This window comes from Tamandua tetradactyla, chromosome 3 (assembly GCF_023851605.1).
Source record: "Tamandua tetradactyla isolate mTamTet1 chromosome 3, mTamTet1.pri, whole genome shotgun sequence".
In the NCBI taxonomy this organism is placed as follows: domain Eukaryota; kingdom Metazoa; phylum Chordata; class Mammalia; order Pilosa; family Myrmecophagidae; genus Tamandua; species Tamandua tetradactyla.
Genome location: NC_135329.1, coordinates 76,680,378 through 76,701,198, shown reverse-complemented (window position 1 = coordinate 76,701,198; position 20,821 = coordinate 76,680,378). Strand labels below are relative to the sequence as shown.

Below are 20,821 nucleotides of genomic sequence, written 5' to 3'. Positions count from 1 at the left end.
ATCCTCAGGCCCAGGCCCAGGCCCTGTCCCAGTTTCAGCCCCAACCCCAGGCCCAGCCTCGGGGCTCTGACCCCCAGCCCAAGGCCCAGCCCCAGACCCAGCCCCAGGCCAAGGCCCAGCCCCAGGCCCAGCCCCAGCCCCAGGCCCACCCCAGCCCCAGGCACAGCGCCATCCTCAGGCCCAGGCCCAGGCCCTGTCCCAGTTTCAGCCCCAACCCCAGGCCCAGCCTCGGGGCTCTGACCCCCAGCCCAAGGCCCAGCCCCAGACCCAGCCCCAGGCCAAGGCCCAGCCCCAGGCCCAACCTAGGACCAGGCCCAGGCCCAGTCCAAGACCCAGCCCCAGCCCCAGGCCCAGCCCCAGGCCCCTGACCCCCAGCCCCAGCTCCAAGCCCAGTCTCTGGCCCATGACCCCCAGGCCAAGCCCCAGCCCCAGCCCTAACCCCAGCCCCAGCCCCAGCCCCAGCCCCAGTCCCAGTCACAGGCCCAGCCCCAGGCCCAGACCCAGCCTCAGACCCAGGCCCAGGCCAGCCTTGGCCCCAGACCCCCAGACACAGGCCCAGGCACAGCCCCAGCCCCAAGCCTAACCCCAGGCCTACCCCCACCCCCAGCCCCAGGCCAGCCTATGGCCCATGACCCCAAGGCCTAGCCCAAGCCCCAGCCCGAGCCACAGCTCCAAGCCCAGCCTCTGGCCCATGACCTCCAGGCCCAGGTCCAGCACCAGCCCCAGGCCCAGACCCAGGCCCAGACCCAGGCCCAGACCCAAGCCCAGGCCCAGGCCCAGGCCCAGGCACAGGCACAGGTCAAGGCCATGGCCCAGCACCAGCCCCAGGCCCAGCCCCAGGCCCAGCCCAGCCCCAGGCCCAGACCCAGCCTCAGACCCAGGCCCAGGCCAGCCTCTGGCCCCTGACCCCCAGACACAGGCCCAGGCACAGTCCCAGCCCCAGGCCTAGCCCCGGGCCCCAGCCCCAGGCCAACCCCAGGCCCAGCCCCACCCCAAGCCCCAGACTCAGCCTCTGGCTCATGACCCCTAGGCCTAGCCCCAGCCCCAGCCCCAGCCCCAAGCCCAGCCTCTGGCCCATGACCCCCAGGCCCAGGCCCAGCCCCTGCCCCAGGCCTAGCCCCCGGCCCCAGAACCAGGCCTAACCCCAGGCCCAGCCACAGGCCCAGACCCAAGCACAGCCCCAGCCCCAGCCCCAGCCCCAGCCCCAAGCCCAGCCTCTGGCCCCTGACCCCAGACTCAGGCCCTGCCCCAGGCCCAGACCCAGGCCCAGCCCCAGCCCCAGGCCTAAGCCCAGCCCCAGCCCCAGGCCCAGCCCCAGCCCCAGGCCTAAGCCCAGACCCAGACCCAGACCCAGGCCCAACCCTAGCCCCAGCCCCAGGCCCAGGCCCATCCCCAGCTCCAGCCCCAGCCCCAGGCCCAATCTCTGGGCCCTGAACCCCAGCCCCAGCCCCAGCCCCAAATCCAGGCCCAGCCCCAGGCCCAGCCCCAGGCCAAACCCCAGCCCGAACCCCCGGGCCAGGCCCAGGCACAGCCCCAAGCCCAGCCCCAACCCCAGGCCCAGCCCCAGATCCAGGCCCAGCCCCAGCCCCAGACCCAGGCCCAAGCCCATCCCCAGCTCCAGTCCCAGCTCCAGGCCCAGTCTCTGGGCCCTGAACCCCAGCCCCAGCCCCAGCCCCAGCCCCAGGCCCAGCCCCAGCCCCAGCCCCAGCCCCAGGCCCAGCCCCAGGCCCAGCCCCAGCCCCAGCTCCAGCCCCAGCTCCAGCCCCAGGCCAAGGCCAAGACCCAGCCCCAGCTCCAGCTCCAGCCCCAACCCTAGGCCCAGCCACTGGCCCCTGACCCCTAGCCCCAGGCCCAGCCCCAGGCCCAGCCTGCTTCCACTGGGCAGTTGGTGCTGCAATGTCTGCAGAGCACATGGCGACACCACGTGGTGACACCATGCAATGAGGCCAGACAAAGGACACCTGGGGGAATGCTCCCAGGAGTTAGAAGCTTATATTAGTATGTGGAAGATAAGTGTAAATCCACAAGGTCCTAAACCTGGCCACCAAACCCTCTATATCACCCACGGCCTGAATCATGCTTTGTGATGTCTGAACTAAAACCACCTAAAATAGCCTTTTACTGCTTCTTATCTGTGCCTCCTGGACTATGGGACCCCCCACTTCCAGAGCTTCTCCCTGCATGACTCCTGCTCTTCCTGTATGACCCAACATCCTCCCATCCATGGTACAATGATTCCAAAGTCTGGAGTAGGCTCACCTGGTTCTAAGGTGCATCCCTCAGGAAGGGGACAATCTCACCTCCTATCCTTTCTCTCTAAACTGCCTCCCTCCCTCCTTCCTGGGGGAAGGACAGCCCTGACTGGACCGTGGGTCTGGAAGAACTGGGTGTGCCCAGCCGGTCTCTATTGGTCTCTCTTTCTGGAGCAGCCAGACCTCTGGACACCCCCACCTCACTCTGCAGCTCTGTAGGTCGCCTTCCTCTCTGCAGAGAAGCATGTCTGTGTCATGGGGTTATAAGGGCCAACTGAGAAAAGTTCAAATGTTAAGGACAGAGACCGGCACACCATAGGGACTCCCTCCTTCATGCTGCTTTATTTCTGTGAAGTATGAAGGTTGCAGGCTTGTCAGGGATGTGAGTATGACTTCAACAGAGGATCGCAGAAGGCCTGTCATGGTCAGGTTCATGCCTCAACTTGGCCAAGTGGCTGTACCTGTTTGTCTGGTTGGGCAAGTGCTGGCCTGTCTGTTGAAATGAGGACATTTCATAGAATTAAATCATGATCAAGTCGCTGCATCCACAGTTGATTCCATTTGTAATCAGCTAAGGAGAGTGTCTTCTGCAATGAGTGATGCTTAATCTAATCACTGGAAGCCTTTTAAGGAGGATTCAGGAGAGACAGACTCTCTTCCTGCTTCAGCTGGTGAGCCTCTCCTGTGGAGTTCATCCAGATCCTCCATCGAAATCTTCAGCTTCACAGTCTGCCCTGTGGATTTTGGACTCAGTGTTCCCACAGTTACATGAGACACTTTTGTAAATTCTGTATTTGTGAATATTTCCTGTTGTTTCTGTTTCTCTAGAGAACCCTAACTAATACAAGGCCCCTTGGGATTCCTTGGTTTCCATTCTTTAGGAGTGACCTGCCCACTGAACACCTTCTCCACTTATCCAGACCCTTACTCAAATGCCCCATTCCAGAGATTATGCCCTGACCACTCGAATGCATCCCTTCTTTGCTGCTCTTTATCATGGTTTATTTTGTTGCATGGTATTACTTTCAATATGTGTGTATGCATGTGTGTGTGCATATTCCATTTATGTATTGTGTGTCTCTCCATGAGAGCAGAGCATCTGTGAGAGCACGGACCATGCCTGAGTCGTTCACTTTCTGTACCTGTCATATGAAACAATACCCTTCCTTTTGCTAATATTGCTGATAAATACGTGCCAAAAACAAATGGATGAAGTAATTCAGACACTACCAATCCTTCACTACTCAGTTACTTCATTTGTTTCTTGCAGGTTGCTTTTCCAGTCCATTGTGTCCTCTCTTTGTACTAATTTGTGGCACAGATTCTCAATAGTACTTACTTTAGAATAAGAGCAGACATGATCCTGCATGATCAAATTGTGTAACATTTCCTCTTTTTGCATCTGAATGAGTGGAAAACAGTTTGAAAGCCATTAATAGGACTGGTTCATAAGGATAATAGGCAGCCAGAATTAATCCATAATCAATTCAGCATTTATTCACTGAGACACTGAACTTTGTGCAATACAACCTATTATCTTTTGTATACTAGCTTTTCTCTGGCCCCTTCTAAGTTTGCATTTATCACCACCCAGAATTCTGTAACCTGACCTCTTCTTTATTTCTCTATAGAAAATAGTCCACAAGCTCTATGTGAGAATTCACATCAAATCCCACGAATTTGATCACTATCTCTATGCCAATAATACCTGGAATTCTATCTCCAACTCAGATCTTTCCCCAAATCCACTGACTCCATCAATTTCTTATAATTGAGATACCATATCACAGATACAATAGCTTTGGTTTTTATCCTCCATTCTCCTAAATTTGTAAGTAGCACTTCTATCCATCCCATACCCAAATCAGAACCCCAGAGTTATTCAAGTTCCAACATACTCGCACCACAACCAATGCCAATCCAAAGCAAGACCACACAATCCTGGATCTTCAATCATCCTAGAATTTGCTCACTCTATCTCTACCCCCCTGCTCACTCCATCTCCAAGGCCACTGCCTTAGTTCATCACCTCACCATTTCTTACCTGGTTAAGAAAATAGTCCCCCATCTAGTCTTATGAAATGCAAATGACCCTATCTACCCATCACAGATCCCAAGAATGTTTTCTAAATGAAAAATCTCATCACAGCACCCCATTGCCCAAAGCCACTTCCATGGTTTTCAATGCCCAAACATTGATGGACTCTGGCAAAAAGGTTACCCAAACACTTTTCCCTTCTACATTAAGAATCTGACCATTCAATTAACATTCTAGCTCTGTTTCCCTGGAAACTGGAAAGATGGCACTGGCCCATATTGATCATATTACTAAACAATATTGCTTATGTCAAAATGACCCCCGATGGGAAATCTGCCTCCAGCTGGGAGAAGTATAAATACCTGAGTGTAGGGACTCCTGCAAGGAAGCGAGGCCTATTGAGGTTTTACACGACAAAACTAAAAGTCATGAGACATGTATGCCAGCATGTGGCCTGAACTGTCCTGTGTGGACTGACTTGCCCTGCACCTGAGCTGTCCATGAGGGGTTGCTGCAAGCACCACTGCTGATGAAGAATGCATGGTGCCTGGCACAAGGGTCTAACATCTAGTTGAGCTAAGGCAGAGCAGATCTTTGCTTGGTTCTTGTCCCTCTTCACAATCTCATGTCACACTCCCCTTCTACCCTACTTCAGTGGGATACATTATTCACCTTGGCCTCTTTTCTGCCAGCCCCACTGCCCACCCTTGCCTCTTCCTCCTCACCTTCAGACACAGCCTGCCATGACCATGCTGGGACTCCAAGCAGACTCTGCTGCCCTGGGTGAGGCACTACTTCACGTGGCCCCCACATCGGCACAAATCCAACTCACCTTTATCAGCACCACCTGTTTGTGCCTTACGTTCTCTCTGAGCTCCCTTGTTCATCCTGTTGCAATAGCTTTGGTGGTTCACCCTCTGCCACCAAAGCCACCTTGGAACAGAGCATTCCAATCATACTGCGTGTTTGGCCGATACTGCCAGGCTCCTGTCCAAGCCCATTCTCCTTGCTCACTAGGGGACCTGGTCCTGTCTGGTGCAGCCAAACATCCAATCTGAAACCTGCTGAGCTGCCCTTCAGGCCAGTGGTGTGCTTAAGATGCCATTCAGGCCGAGGGGCTGTGAGTGAAAATGCTGGATGGGGCTGATGGAGCGTTACTGTTTTCCAGAGACATACTTGGCTGACACATGCCTTTTGGACGTTACTCTTTCTGCTGCTTTTGTATCTGGAATGTGGACATTACAGCTGACAGAAGAGCAGAAATCCTACTACCATGAATTGAAAAAGATAAGTGCTAAAGGCAACAAAGCAGGAAGCATGAGGATGCCGGCTCTGTGGTGACTTGTGAATGAGTAAGGCCTGCTCTTGTGTGGGAAAAATGAAACTCTAAGCCACTTTATCAGGTTTGTCAGGACAGCTGAACCCTGCTGTGACTGACACATGATGACACAAGCACAAACTTCAACCCACTCCCATGACAATTCCCTTCATCCGGCCTCTCCATCAGTCCCTCCTCCAGCCACCACACACCCCACTGCCTTCACCTGGGCCAGTCCAACTTGTTACGCAGCCTTGGGCCCAGGTCTCCTCTGCAAACCCTCCCTGATTCTATAGTATGGTCCATACTACATTTGGGTGCAAACTTCCAGAGGCTCCTTCCACCCATTGCTGCTCACAAAGGCAACTATCACCTAACTTTCCAATCATTTGATTATACTTTACTGTCAAGTTATGTTAACCTTTTGTCTCCTCCATCAAAACTTGACACTCACGAAAGCAGTGACCCTGCTTTATCATGCATTCACCGCAGTGTCAAAGGGGCTTCTAAATTCAGCACTGCTACCAGGTGAAGTTGTGACCTTGGGACAATTACTCACCTTCGCTAAAGCTTCATCAAAATCTTTATCTGCAAAATAGGGGTAGCCCTGGAGCCTCCAGGTCACACAAACCCAGTACACTCCACTGCTCAGAATGAAATGACATTCCTGGAGTTGAGCACTCTGTAGATCAAATAAGATATGTGATGCAGAGTGCTTAACATAATGCCTGATAGAATGAGGTCAATAAATGTGACTTATTATTACTAATATTATCATAACTTTGAATCCTCAAAACAGGACTTGGCCCCAGGTAGGTGCTCAGTGGTACTTTTCTGCATGAATACAAAATAAAATTCAGGATTTTATTCTTTGTTCAAAATTATAAATCACTGCAAGCTCCAGAACAAAATGGCACAAACCCCAGCAGTGTCTCTCTGCCCCGATTCCTCCACAGCCACTCCTCATGTTTATCCCCTGGAGTGTACCCACCAGGCACACATGGTGCCTGCTGGAGACAGACATCTCTGAGCAGTCAGACCCTGTGGTGGAACTTTCTGGGGAAGTTCTCAGTGGGACCAATTGTGGGGACAGTGCTCAGTTGATGCTAAAAGAAGCTAAACAAAATGACTGTTGGTTGGATCTGATGTTCACGGTGGACCTCTGCACTGTCAGCCCTGGCTCAGCAGTGAGCGATGCTTGCGCTGGCAGCTCTGAGGGGCCCCAGGGCCCCAGCAGCTCTGGCCTCCAGCTCCAAGCCTGTGCACTCACCCTGCAGCTGGGGACGGCTGCCACCATGCTGTGCACTTAAATCCCAGTGGCACAACTGAACCATAGAAACACGCAGAGTGTGGAAGCCCTGTGGCTACAGGTGGGCAGTGGAACAGACCCAGGCTTTACACTGCCTAGGGTCTAACAGGAAAAAAGAGGAGCCTAAACACTTGTCCTGAAAGGCAGAGAGGAGTAAGGGGCATAAGATGAATAAGAAAACACAAAACAAACAACACGAGAGAAGTTTAGTGGGAGAAGCACAAATTCAAAGGAAAGAGAAATTATTTCTAATTGTTAAGAAAGACCGGGATTATCTTTTCATCCTTTGTCATTTTAAAAATGGGGAAACTGAGTTTAAGAGAAGTTAGTCACCTTGTCTGAGACTGTGTTAGCTCTACTGGCCCAATGAGTACACCTCTGTTTAATGGTTTGTCTTCAGAGAAGGAGCTTTGGAATCAGACGGTCCCATGCTGGAATGTGGTTTCTGGGACTGATCATCTATCTTTGTGGTTTTGGGCAAGTTACTCACATCGCCAAGCCTCAGAGCCTCATATGCAGGAAGGAGTGCCTTTACTCATAAAACAATGTGAAGATTGCATGAGAAAACCCAGTGACTGACTCGGGAAAGCATTCACTAAAATTTTGAATGAATGAATGAGGATGTGCGTATATTGTCTGGAGGAGAGTAAGCTCTAGAAGTCAGGGACCAGCACTGCCTTGCTCTCCACAGCATCCCCTGCAGGCTGCACAATAATGGTACATCCCATGTGTAGCTCAAACTTCCTTTACTAGGAAAACTGCTATTGTTTCTCAAGCCTTTTGCTCTGACAGGCATTTTAAGTAACTGCATGTGGTACATTGTTTACTCATCTAGGCTACTTGTGAGAAAAGTGGTCTTGTTAGCCCCACTTCACAGGTGAGGAAAGCTTCAGAGAATTAAATCCAGACTGCAGCTACTGAGAGGCAAAGATGAAACAGGATTTGTTGATTCTGGTCAGCCCTTGATTTGAAGGCTTTAATCTGAAGTTGCTGGTATCCTTTGCAGAGCCCTGTGTCCTTTATTCCCAGGGAGTGAGCCTCAGAGAAAAGAAACAGTGGTGTCTCTGCTCTGATGGGGAGACATTCTTGGACTAGGGGTGGCCCTGGTGTCTCATCCACACTGCCCACCCCGCCTGTGTGACCTGAAATCAAGTGTGCCTTCACTCAGGCTCCACACAGGGCTTCCAATCAGTTAGATGAACACCTAAGCTTCTAAGTGAACAAATAGGGAGAGAGATTGCTCTGGATTTTCTTTTTCAAACCTGAGCAGGCTCCCAGTTCTATACAACATCTTTCCAAGTAAACATTCTGTTCATCTCCCATGCATGTTCCAGAATCAAAACATTGGTGAAGGCAAAATTGACATCAGGGATTATCAAATTAAATATTCATTCAACCCCTTTCATATTCTAATGCAAAGAAAGGCTGATAACATGCCAATCTCACACAGCTGAGCAGTTAAAAGCCAAAGACCTTGATTAACTAGGGTTTCCAATTTTTGTTTTGGTTACTGTTTTATTTCATTTTGTTTTGTTTTTCTGATCAGTGGCTGAAATTTAAACATCTTTCACAAGGGACATCTATAAGGTGCCTGAAAAATATGAGTTTTGTGATTAGACCAATGCAGAGATTAGTTTCTGGCTTCAACTCTTGCTAGCCATATGACTGTTCACAAATTCTTCCATCTCTCTGTGCCGCGGTGTCCTCAGGGTTAAAAGAGGCAAATGAGAGCTGCTGTGTGTGGATTAAACAGAATATCACCTAGAAAGCACTCTCACAGCTCCTGGTATGTAGTACGCAATAAGCAGCGGTCATTTTTGCCCCTTCCTCACCACCTCAGAATTTACTTCCAATCACTTAAAGACAATTTTGTGATCACTCTTTGCCTGTAAGATTCACATGCTCTTGAAAAATAGGGGGGAAATGGTTTCCATTCTGTTATTCAGAAGCAACTATATTAATATTCCCTTTATTTTCCCCAGAGGTAGCATGTGGCTGATGAATCATACCTCAGGCAGATGATTCCAAGGATAATCTCATCTTTACACTTTCCCTTTAAACAAACTTAAACACGCAATTTACTCTTCAATGCATTTTTAAACCAGATACAAAGTCAACAAGATTTCACAAGAACCACTGGTTCAGTTGCCTTCTCTCTCCCTGTCATAATGCCTCAGCCATGATGATATGTGCTCCAGAAATTAATTTTCCAGATAACTCATGCCTAATCTTCTGAAGAGCAAATACTTTTATATTGAATTTTAGCAATTCCCAATGTACCTTATTTTAGAAATTATACTCCCCTGCCTTATTTCAGCAACATTTACAGACTATAATTTGATTTTTTCCTGATGACCCACTGGCACATCTGAACATAAGTTACTGCTCGGTACTATTCTGCACTGATGCCGTCGAAGACCCTTAGGGCATGAAAGTCTCCAAAGTCCTTTCACAGAGGCCTGAAGTTCCGCCTGGTGGTCAGCCCCTGTCCACCCACAGAGAGACTGCACTCAAGGCAGAGTCGCATCCACAGTAGAATATCACTCCTGCCATCCTCTGAAAGGTACAGATCAGAATAAACTCTGTGTACTATGTATCAGTATTACAATGGATGTGGTTTTTACTTGTTCTTCATTTAATTTTCATTAAAATTTCCTAATGCATTGTCTATTATTGTTTTAGAGATAAAGAAACGAAGTTCATTACATGCAAAGCAACATGCTAAAATCACACAATACCTAGGAGAGAAGTTGAGATTCTAACTAGGTAATTGGGGATAGAATTGTTGAAATTGGGGTAAAGAAAGAAGAAGATGCTAATGGATTGAAAGTGGTGTGAGGGTTGACCAGAAGTCACCATGAAACCAAACAATGGCAATAACAGAAAACTTAACAAGCAAGTTAGGAAGAAGACTTCACGTCAGAAGAATACCTGGATTATAAAGAAGTGTGAGTGTGTGGTTCAATGGAGTAGAGGAATAGTCATCAGAACAACGGAGGGAAAAGCCAGGGTGCTTACAGGCCACTATTCTAGACATGGAAGTGCCCTGAGATGATGGCATGACTTGTGGTGGGACAAAAACCCATGTTCACGAATGGAGAGTGGTGTGCAAACAGATAGTAATGCTGGCAGGTCAGGCTGATGTACAAGTGTAGCTGGAACCCAAATGCAATTTACCTCAGCCAGGGATGCTTTCCAGAGATGAGCAGAAGATGGTGTGGCTAAGTTGAGATAGGAATCCACAGCAGGGCTCTTTGGTCTCCAAAAATTACAGTTTAGGGAAATCCTTTTTAGAGTATGTTCCATGCCTCCTTCCTTTAGGGCACAGGCATTCAAAGAGGATCAGAAGGCACTAAGACTGAAAGCTATGACTCCCCAAGAAGCAGGTCTGGGGGTGGTGCTTGTCCTAAAGGAAGACTGGGGGCATGCCTAAAGGAAATAGCTTCTGAAACAGGGCACACTGTTGGCACCCACCCTGATCTTCTTGGCTGGTGAGCCCATCACCCAGCCGGTGTGTTTGATGATAACATCCCGCAGCTGCCCCATCATCCTGAGAAGCACCCTCAGGGGATAAATACCACCTCACCCAGAAATACCTGGGAGGATATGACTGTAGAGCCAGTCCACAGCAGTGACAAAAGTCTTGGAGACCCCCAGGTGGAAAACTTCCAGGGGCCACACATGCCGCAGAGCTCCCTGTGCAGTCACGTTAAGAGTAGACTTCAAGTGCACCCATGTCTTTGCCTGGCCTCTTCTCTGCCCAATCCTCAGAGGTCTCAACTGAGAAGACTCCCTCAATCAGTCATTCACACTGGGAACTCCTTCTGAGACTCTGCTTCTCAGGAACCCGACCTAAGACATGGAACAAGCAGGACTAGCCCACTGAGGCCAAGGAGCTGCCCAGGGTCACCTGGCTAATAAGTTTCAGAATTAAGGTGACCAACGAACACAGTTTTCCCTAGACTAAAGGGGTTCCCAGGATGCAGAACTGGAACAGGCCTGGACAAACTGGGATGGAAAACCACAACCACTTCATGCTCAAGGCCATGTAAATCCCAGAAAACCTGCCCTATCGGCTTCCACCAGAGAATCCACCCACTACATGTATCCCTGCAGGAGTCCGCAGGAACGAGGCAGCCCCACCTCGCCTGGGACAGGTGCTCTTACTCGGCTTTAGGGATCCATCGGCCTCTGGAGCGGGCACTATTCCTCTTCGCTGAGAAGAGCGGGCACAGATTTCACCAAGGGTTCGAGGTGGTCCTTGACAAAATCAAGCTGTTCCCCCACAAATGAACAGAGCTGCACCCAGCATTGCAGTGGGTGGAGCCGTCCACTACATTCCTCAGGCTGCCCTCACCTGAGGCCTGGGGAGGAAACTTCTTTTCTACTTCAGCGGAGACTTGATGGGCACTTGGTGCTGGCCAAGGAAACTGGTTAGCCAGGTCATTCCCAGGAGAAGGTTCAGGGTGGCAAAGGGCCAGGCCTCAGGGTGTCCCTGGACTGGATGGCCCCTTCTGCCAACCAGGAACTCTGACCGGTCCTTACACAGGGCTGAGGCTAATTGTGTTTAAATGGAAAAAGTATTCATTCATCATTGCAGATTACTGGTGTTCATTGTTCCATCTGTTCTTTGATGAATATTTATTTGTGCTAACTGAGCTCCAGGCACTGCCCCACATGTTGTGCACAAACATAAACACGGCATGTCCAGGCTGCCACGTGGCTCACCACCCTGCAGAGTCAGACCACAGCAGCCAAACCAAGCAGATGCCTCCACCACAATATTGCTGACAGTGACGCTGTGGTCGATGCTATGGAGGAAAATAAAGCAGATTCTGTGGTTGGGGTCCAGAAGGGGCACTTTACTACAGAATCCTGGGGAGTCGCCCCTAAAGAAGGAACCTGGAGGGAACAAGTCACAGAAACATCAGAGGGTGACTTATCCCAGCCAGCAGTGAGGGTACAAAATGCAAAACCCACTGCGGGGTGGTGGGGGCAGCAGTGTAGACCATGTGGATCAAAAAGACCATTTTTATTTCCTCATTCTATACAATTTCCATGGAGGAGCAACCTTACTCCCAGGCTCTCAATGAGGGCTTAGAGGTTAATCATGCCCTATGTTTTTATTTTCAGCTGAGAATGCTTTGCTGTGCTTGACCGATATTCCTAATTTCCTGAAATGTCCATGGATGCCTGCACACTCCTAAAATGCAACTTCTTCAGAACAGAGCTCATCATTTCCCTCTCAAAAACATCTCTTCCTGCTATGTCCCCAGGCCAATAAACCACCACACTGCCCATCCATGGGACCAAGTCAGAAACTGAGAGCCATCCTAATGCCTCACCACACTTGAATGCTGTATTTTGAGTGAACCAACAAGTCTTGAGATCCCACTGCCTTCACATTTCTCCTGTCTGTTTATCTGCCTCCATCCTGACGTCCTTCAGCTTGGTTTGGCCAGCTTTACCTGGCAGCCCCAGAGGGAAAACATCAATCCTGGTGTTCCACAGCAGCCCCCATGCCTCCTGTCTTGCTTGCTCCATGTATTCTCCACACAGCAAGGACAGTTCTAAAATGCATTTTGTGGCTGCCATTGACCACTGTTAAATCTTCAGAATAAAGAATAAACTTCAGGAGGTGTCCAAGGCTCACAGTGACCTGGTCCCCATCCAACTTTCCAGCCTCCCACTGCCCACCCCTCCAGTGTGCACTGCTGCAGTTCAGCTCCTGGTTCATGTGTGATTTTGCTTCTACCTGAAACACCTGCCCTAACGCCCTATCCCTTCTATTAATCCATCCACTGCTACTCTTCTTTCAGGACTTAGCTGCTTCTCCCCCCTCCTCCCCAGAGTCTTCCCAACACTGTCAAGTCCTTCACTGTTGCTCTCAGGCCCCACTGGGATGATTCTCTACTTGTTGCCTCCTAATGGGTCTACTTCTTGAGGATATAAATAGTTTTCCCTTCACCTTTGATTCTCCCCAGCTTCCAGAATGGGGCAAAAGAGGCATTTACTAAATGAGTGTTTATCAAATGAGTGCATGCAGTCCAAACCCCTTTATCTCATAGCTAGAAAATCAACCTGAGATGTTAAGCTCCTGCTTAAATAACCAAAGTAATTAGTACAGAGCTGATCCTAGAAAATCTCCTAGATTTTATCCAATGTTATTCTGAGATACCAAATTTCACATAGCAAAGAAAACTCAGATCCTGATCTCAAAAAAATGCAGTCAAGCAATGACTCAAGACCCAGATGTGAGAAGTAAAATAAGTTAAATACAGGGAAGGCAAAGCCAAAGGGGTTTCACTGACACAGAGGGGCCAGAGCATCCATGGAGGCTCATGGAGGATGCGGCCTGTCCTGGAGATGGTGGGTGGCCGAGGGCACGGCTGATGTGGACAGGAGAGCAGGCCAGGCAGAGCAGGCATGTTTGAGGTGGGCAGATACGGAGGCTTTTCTTCTTGCAGGTAAAGGTAAGGTCTCCTCAGCACAGGTGGTGCCCCCAGGTGCTCCAGTGGCTCCAGGGGCTCCACACACTCCAGATGTTCCATTTTCTCCATGTGCTCCAGATGCTCCAGGTGCTCCAAGTGCTCCAGATGCTCCAGGCAGTGCTCACTCCCACAGGGAATTCCTTCTGGAGAAGCCATTCCCAGGAAGCTAATCCCCAAAAGGGCAGCCCAAGGTCACTCTCAGGTGGAGTGTCCACCCCCACCCACCTCTGACGACACTCACCCTCCCCTCTGCTCTGCCCTCCTCACTGCTGACAAACTGAGTACTGCAAACTCAGAGACTCTGCCCAAATTAAATAAAATTGGAAAAATCAGTCTACCATCAATTAAAATAGGGGACCAGCCATCAAAGAATGGAGTGGAAAGAACATGTCTAAAGTTACCCAGCACGTGGCCTCACACCCAGCTGGCTCCAGAACCTTGGCCCCAGCTGCAAAACCTATGGCTGTCAGTCTCAGTAGGCTGCTGCCCAGCCATCTTGGGGGTAAAGGACAGGCAGTAAAGAGCCACTTCATTTGTTTAACCCACAGTTTGGGACAGTGCCTGTGTCCCCCTTGACCCTCTTCCTCTTTCTGCATTCTCTGCCAACGCTGGGCCCAGCAGCAGCCTAGAGATGAGCCCACCCCACGTTCATCTGTGACAGAATGTAACCCTTTGTTACATGTGAGATTGTGTTTCACCACTGCAGTTTGGCAGTAAAAAAACAGTGCAGGTTACAAGATGGTGAGAAGTAGTATAAAGGAAGATAAATCATAATAAGAGGCTGTTGTTTTAGAAATAAACACCAAGTGACATAGGGAGGGGAGGGGAGGGAAAGCCACCCTGAGTCTGACCCACCATCCCATCCTCCTCTTGACCCACACCAGCGGTGCAAAGTCCCGAGAGGGCACCACAGAAAATGTGCATTTCTCTGAGTTAGGACATGGCGAGCCTCTCCCTCACCACTTTTCTAATATTCCTTTTCACACTACCTCCTCTTCCCCCATCTTGGTATCCCATGTCTCCTCTCTTCCCTGTAATGCCTCCTCGTGCGAGGCCACATCTCATGCCATCCTGTCTCCTTCTTTTCCTGCTGCTGGTGAGAAGCGCCCCACCCAACTTCAGAACTCCCCATGTTCCCTGACCTTCAGGTGAGAGGACAAGTGCCTCAGCCTGGATCACAAGACTCCTCCAGATGGGCCCATCAACCTCCCCATCTCAACACGCCATGCTCACCTGCACCTAGCCCTGCCCAGTTCCTCACACTCTGGGTCTGCCCTATGGCCTCTTGCTTCCAGAACCTTTCAGGTCACCCCTCTCTGCCTGTCCCTGCTCTGGTCCTTCCTGCAAATTCCTTCACACCCAAGCCAAGACTCCTCTCCTCTATGGAAAACATCTCTTTACTTCCACAGGCCCCTGCATTGCCTTTTTTCTCATCTGTTTCCCTGCCTGACTCTCTACATACTGAGCTCATAGAATAAGGGGCATGCAAATATCTACAACTGCTGACTCGTTATAGAGAGATTCTTTTCAGGGTTTCATAGCTTAGAATAGCCAGAGGAAGCACCTGAAGTTGTTGAATGGTAATGCAGCAGCACTGGTCTTTGATATGATTGTAAAACTACATAGTAAAAAAAATTTATATATATATATATAGCTTTAGTTTGCTAATGCTGCTGGAATGCAATGCACCAGAAATGGACTGGCTTTTATAAAGGGGATTTATGCAGTTACAAATTTCCTTCTTTCTTCAGAGGAGAGGCAGCTGGCTTTCCTCTGGCTTTCTCTGTCACATCAGAAGGCACAGGATGACCTCTGCTGGCTTCCCTCAGCTTTGGGGTTCCAACAGCTTTCCCTGGGGTGACTTCTTACTTCACCCCCAAAACATGAAGACCCCCAAAAGCCTGGGTCTGAGGTGGCTCTGGACAGTAAGTTGAGGTGTGCTGCACTGCTTAGCTCTGCTAAACTTTCTCTTTGAAGCCACACTCACTGCAGAAGGCAGGCCCCTTAGCCCACGCAGTTGTAATCAGCCATAGGTGAAATTCACATGCTGATGTTTTAAGTCCACAGCAAAAAAACAACTGGGCACCTTCACCTGGCCAAGCTGAGGCCTGAACCTAACTACTACATATGTCTATTTGTGACAATTCTACACTTTGTTAGCCTACCACTACTGTAAGTCTTAAAACTGGATAGGGGTGCCTGCCCATGCAAAAAAAAATACTGGGTAGGGTCCAATACTAGTATCAATAAGAGGTGGGGAAAAGATATGGGATGTTTGGGGTTTTCTTTTTTCTCCTTATTTCTTTTTCTGGAGTGATGCAAATGTTCTAAAAATGATCACAGTGATGAATCACAGCTATATGATGATATTGTGAGCCACTGATTGCATATTCTGGATGGACTATAAGTATAGCTCAATGAAATTACATTGAAACCAAGAACAAGGGTCCTGTCTGATTGAGGTCTGGCTCTCAGGTCCAGTGCAATGAACAGCATGTGGCAGTCCTTCGATGCAGGGGCCCTGGATGGGCACAGCCAGTGCCTCTCAACCATGGCCAGATGAAGGACACAGGACCGAGCCCTGACCCCACAGCGCCAATTCCCCTTGTGATGCTAAAGCCCCTGGGCCAGGAATCACTCCTGAGATTGGGGTGTAGTGACCTGGAAATGATTCCTGTTTAAGAGGAAACCATCAGCACTATTTCATCCTCAAGGCCTGAATACCTTAAAGATATTCTGTGCATTTCCTCCACCTCTCTCAGGTAAGGTGGGACCTTCATTCACAAAGCTTTTTGTGTTTTGAATTAAGAAACATGCTAGGATGGACAGCATGGAAGGACATCTCACCTGGGGTCAGATAAGAATCGGGCTGGGACAAGGAGAGACAGTGGGGGTTATTCAACAACCCCCTATGTCTCAGCATGACCTCTGACCTTCTCCACTGGGAACTTTCAAAAAGAAGTAAGAGTCAGGGGTGGAGGGGGATGTGTGAGCACATGACACTTCGAGTGGTGGGGTCTGGACAAGGTAATGAGCTTGTCCCAACATGGTGGCCAGCAGGCCCCAGTGTATCCTTGCTGAGAAGAAACATGTCTAGCGTTTGGACTGACACAGACTAGATGGGGCCATCAGGGTCGTGCAGGGGTTTACAATGAAGAACATCAGGGCCCGAATGACAAGAAGTCAGGTCAAGGGTCCGGTGACGAGTTAGGGCCAGGGCTGGAGACAGAGTCTGTCCCTGAGTCTAAAACCCTAGCTCATCCCCTTGTGATTTCTCCTGTACATCAAAAACTGCTCTGCAGAGTGGGAGCCAATTCATCATCTCAGCATTCCCCCTCTCCCTCACTCTCACTCTCACTCTCACTCTCTATGTTCCATTAAAAGGTCAAGGAAATAGAGGAAGGAAAGGCATTTTCAAAAAATTCTGGAAACTTCTATCATTTGGCAATACAAGATATCATTTCCTGAGTGCCAGGCATGGCAGTTTCTTAACGTACATCTTCCCAACCCATCTTGAAGGGCAGATGCCACAATGATGGTATGTGGATAAGGCAATGGCAGGAGGCAGGGCACGATTTACTGAAGGTCATGTGGCTTACTGAAGGTCATGTGGCCAGGTGGAGAAGCCAGGATTACATCTACCTAATTAGACACAAGGATTTTGCTCATTTTCCAAGACACAAATTAAGGAAAAGAGTAACAATAACTTATTGGGTAGAGAATCTTTCAGTTCACGAACTGCTTTTACTACACAACCATTAACTCAGCCCAACCCTCACCATTACTTCGAGGTGGGTTTTATCAGCCCCATCTTACAAGTGAGGAAATGAGACAGACACCAGTCTGCAAACCTACGCTTCCTTCTTCTGATCTACGTGCTTTCCACTATTCTAGAACTGAAATCAAGGAAATAAATTGAAGGACAGAAATACATTTTAAGTTCGAAATATCCCATCAGGTGTCTCCAGCAAGTGTAAATTAAAGGCAATGCAACACCAGATTATAGTTATTCTAAAAATGTCCACTTGAAAAAAAAGAGCATTTTAAGGTGAAATCTGTGTTTCTGTCCTTCACTCTGCCTCAGTACACTGACCTTAAATAATGCACATGAATAGCCCAGTAAGCAATCTTCAGGCTCACTGCACTCACCGAGATGCAGACAGACTGCCAGGATGGGCTCTGTGAAAATTCCTCTTGTGCAGTCATGACTCAGGTGAGGTCCAATCACCAACTCAACAACTATTCACCATGACTGCTGCTGCATCAAGTGCTGGGGCCACAACCCAGGTAGAATCGGGTGAGTTCCTGCCCCCAGGAAGCCCTCAGCCTAGAGAGTGGTAAGTGTGCAATGACAATACGGCACAGCACAGGCTGGCAGGGCAGGTCACAGAGCTGTGGGAGCTCAAGCAGGGAGCCCAGGAGGGCTTCACATGGGAAGGGGCATTTGAAAGGAAGTGGAAAGTAAGAAGTGGTCATTCCAGGCAGAAAGACCAGCAAATGCAAGGATATAAAAGAGCAGATAAAACTATAACTCAATCTTTGGCCTTTTCAGAAATTATGGTTCTTTGGTAATTAAATCAACCTGTAAACATTCAGTGAATTTCGGTTGAGTTAGGCAAATGTTCAGTAAACATCTGGCTTCATAGAGCAGAGATGGGTGAAGTTGGAGTCTGCCCACAAGCAGCTCACTAACAGCATTTAAACACATCCCTGCTATGTTCACACTATAAATGCTGAGTCCCACTCTGTGGCGAGCAGACGTCAGTGTTCCCCTGAATTTCATGAGTCCTGCATTTCATGGCAATGTCTTGACATTCACCACAGTAAGCAAGGGTGGACAGCATGTTGTATCTCCCACTGATAAAGCCTTCTTTATATTTCCCTGAGTGTATCTTGGATCAGACTGCAGCATTTGGTCTGTGAGTCACTGGTAAATATGTCTACCTCCTTTTCTTAGCTGATGTCTGTTTAATGATTTGCTGATCTACAGAAAGGAGTTTCTTTAGAAAATGATGGCTCCTTATATTTGCACGATGCATCAAGTTTTAAAAAGCTCTTACCTATCCATCCTCTCCATCATTCCTTTCAATGATGAGCCTGGAAAACTGCAGACATTGTTGGCATCCCCATTTTACAGATGAGAGAAGAAAGCCTTCAAGAGGTGTAGTGACTCGAGGTCACACAGCAGCTGTAAGCTAAAATCAGAGCTTAAATGCATGCTTTCTGACTCCCCAATCCTGTCCCCTTCTCTCTACACCTTACCATCTGCCTAGAATACAATTATTTCATCCTTTTTATGACATTAATCCCATATGAATGCTGGTCGAATCACATCCCCTCAGGCAACATAACTACAGCATAATTTAAAAGCCCAATTAAAGAGCACGGCCTTTGAACTGGGACTTATCAGTGCTCCCCGAGGTCAAGGGTAAAGTTGGACCCTTCAGAAGGTGGGGCTGCCCATCCTGGAAGACACCCAGAGACGCACTTCCCCAGAGGCAGAGCTTTCAGACCCAAATTGCTACCTTAGCAGAGTCTCCCTACTCTAGGATCCCCTGGCCCTAGGCCCAGTTGGGCTGGCTAGGATGGTCTGAGCCCCTGCCCTGCCTGGCCTGCCTGCAGACCACCGGGGGACAGTCCAGCACCACTGCAGTCCCAAAAGCATCTCAACCTGAAAACAATTCCCTCTAGCACAAAGGGAGGCTGAAGTGCCATTTCTCCAGCTGCCTCCAAGGGGAAGGGCCGGGTAGCAGCTGGAGCCCTGGGGGTGGGGGAGGCAAAGTTGGTCACAATGCCTTGTGTATCCACGTTTTGCTGGGAACAGTGGGGGGCAGTCACCTGAGGCAGGAGGAAGCAGTCCTGACTGCTGGTTAAAAATTGTATTTCTATGCCCACCCCACCTCTGTGGCCCAAGGCAAAATGATAAACTCCAAGGAGCTCCCTGGAAACAACTCTCCCACTGTCTACATCTTCCCTCCATTTCCTGGGCTCGAAGGTGAGTTTACAGACCACAGTTCAGTGCTCTCTCATCCCTGTCTGTGTCACGGCCGAGCTGCAGTGCTCCCTATCCCCAGGCACGGGACGAATGGATGGAAGTCAACCTGTTCACGAGGATCGCCCCGCGGCCCCCGCCTCCGCGCCCCTGCAGCTGCCCCACCCGGAGCTTCTTTCCAGCGTGGGGACGTGCTCCGAGCCCGGTCCGGATGCGGGTTTTCCAGGTGGGACTTGGGGGCAACCCCTCATTAACCCAATGTTTCCCGCCTCTCCAGAGAGGCCCCCGAACGTGCGGCAGGCTGCAGGGCAGGGAGGCAGGAGACCGCGGGAGAGAAACCACTTTTCGAGACAGAATCCCTGCTAAGGAATCGCGGGCCACCCAAGGAGCAGCCGCGCGCGCAGATGCGTCACCGCCACCCAGGAGAGAGTTTTGCTGCCGCCGACCCCCGAGCGCTCCCACTGGCCGCCCCTGCGCGGGGCTCCCTCTCACTTCCCGGGCCCAGGCTCCGGGTCCCTCGCTGGTCTCTGTCCACCCCTCGGGCCGCGGCCCCTCGCCACGGCGGTGGGCGGGTCGCCGAACCCGGGGCACCTGCCAGCGGGTCTGGGTCCCGGCCGCGAGCCCTGGGAGGAGGAGCGAGGCTGCGCCCTCGCCGCCGCAGGGCTGAGGCTCTTGCTATGGTTATGGGCTCCGCAGCTGCCCCTCGCGACGCAACAGCTGCCCGGCCCGGCCCCAGGACGGCCCCGCGAGGTCCCGGAGGAGGCGAAGGCGCTGCACCCACAAGGACTGGCCGTGCGCCTGCGCCCCGGCCCACGCCTCCGGGGCCGGCTCCCCGCCCGCGCCCTCGCGCGCTCCCGCCCCCGCCGGGATGCACGGGCCAGAACCCAGCGTCGCGCGCCCTCGCCGCCCGGAGAGCCCGCCCGGCTGTCTCCGCCGAGCGCTCCCGCCACACGGGTCCCTCTTGGTGGCCAGGCTGCGCCGGAACCCCAGGGCCGGGCCACGGCCCACGCGCCGGCCAGACCCCGCCCGCCCCCGCTGCGTTTGGGGAGGCGCCCGGGCGACACGGGCCTCTGGGTTTGGGGTCCTATGCGCTCCCCGCAACCTGCAGCCGGCAGCAGCCGTCCGCCACCAGCGCGCTTCCTGCGGGGCCCTCCCCGCGCGTGGAATCGGGTCGGCCGGGAGAGAAGATGCAGAGGGCCGGAGCAGGCCGCTGTACCAGAAGCTTTAACCCTTACCGTGACCTCCTCAGGAAGGGCTTGTGGCGCCCCCGGAGCAGGAGTTCAGGCCCAAGAGGAGCTCAGCGGGGCCTCGAGTTGCCGGACTTCGCAGCCCCGTGGCCGGTCCTTCAGCGCGACAGCAATCTCGGCCTGCTGTGACATGCAGGTGGCTGAGCGCTTCCAATCCGCGTGTGCGCGTGCCGG

At 51.0% G+C, this 20,821-nt stretch overlaps 1 long non-coding RNA gene across 3 annotated transcripts; it reads right to left on the bottom strand.

The window, feature by feature from the left end:
* Positions 1-2,580: 2,580 nt before the first annotated feature.
* Positions 2,581-19,213, bottom strand: LOC143676165 (uncharacterized). Of its 3 annotated transcripts, none has more exons than XR_013171877.1 (3): positions 19,080-19,212; positions 18,469-18,603; positions 2,581-2,745 (listed from the first exon to the last, which is right to left on the bottom strand). It is a non-coding gene; the product is annotated as an uncharacterized LOC143676165 (long non-coding RNA). The 3 variants fall into 3 exon arrangements; XR_013171876.1 differs by lacking the exon at positions 2,581-2,745 and adding an exon at positions 13,199-13,574 and having other exon boundaries at positions 19,080-19,213; XR_013171875.1 differs by lacking the exon at positions 2,581-2,745 and adding an exon at positions 16,558-17,050 and having other exon boundaries at positions 19,080-19,198.
* Between the last annotated feature and the right edge of the window lie 1,608 nt (positions 19,214-20,821).